This window comes from Notolabrus celidotus, chromosome 4, assembly GCF_009762535.1.
Source record: "Notolabrus celidotus isolate fNotCel1 chromosome 4, fNotCel1.pri, whole genome shotgun sequence".
NCBI classification, from domain to species: domain Eukaryota; kingdom Metazoa; phylum Chordata; class Actinopteri; order Labriformes; family Labridae; genus Notolabrus; species Notolabrus celidotus.
Genome location: NC_048275.1, coordinates 36,360,022 through 36,360,581, shown reverse-complemented (window position 1 = coordinate 36,360,581; position 560 = coordinate 36,360,022).

The following is a 560-nucleotide window of genomic DNA, read 5'->3' as shown; positions in this document are numbered from 1 at the left end:
GTGGTGACTACTGCCTACCCTTTCCTCTTCTTCTATTGCATGATTAAGAAACAACGTGAAAGGTGAAGTCCAAAATAAGAAGATAGATTATAGCCTCCCTCTCTCTGTTGAATTACCACAGTGCTTAATAATGTTTTACCTCCTCCAGAGCATAATGACAGAGAGTTAAAGGATTATTTGCATAAAATAAACCATAAAATATAAACCTGCATTCCCTATATTATTTTCAATCAATCAAGCTTTATTTATAAACCACCTTTCATACAAATCAAATGCGACTCAAAGAGCTTTACAGCAATTGAAAATAAATAAATATAATATTAATAATAATAAAATGCTAATAAAAATATAATATATCATGACTAAACATAAAGCAGAAATGGATTTAGAAGTAGAGACTATTCCACATAATTTGCAATAAAATGTTTTGAAATAAACAACAAAGGAAAACAGTTAATTAGAAAGAAATAAGTAAATAGAATATAAAAAACGACTAGGTAAGACAATAAAAGCACTAAAATAGCTTTAAAAAAAGTAGTCATACAATATTAGAATTTGAG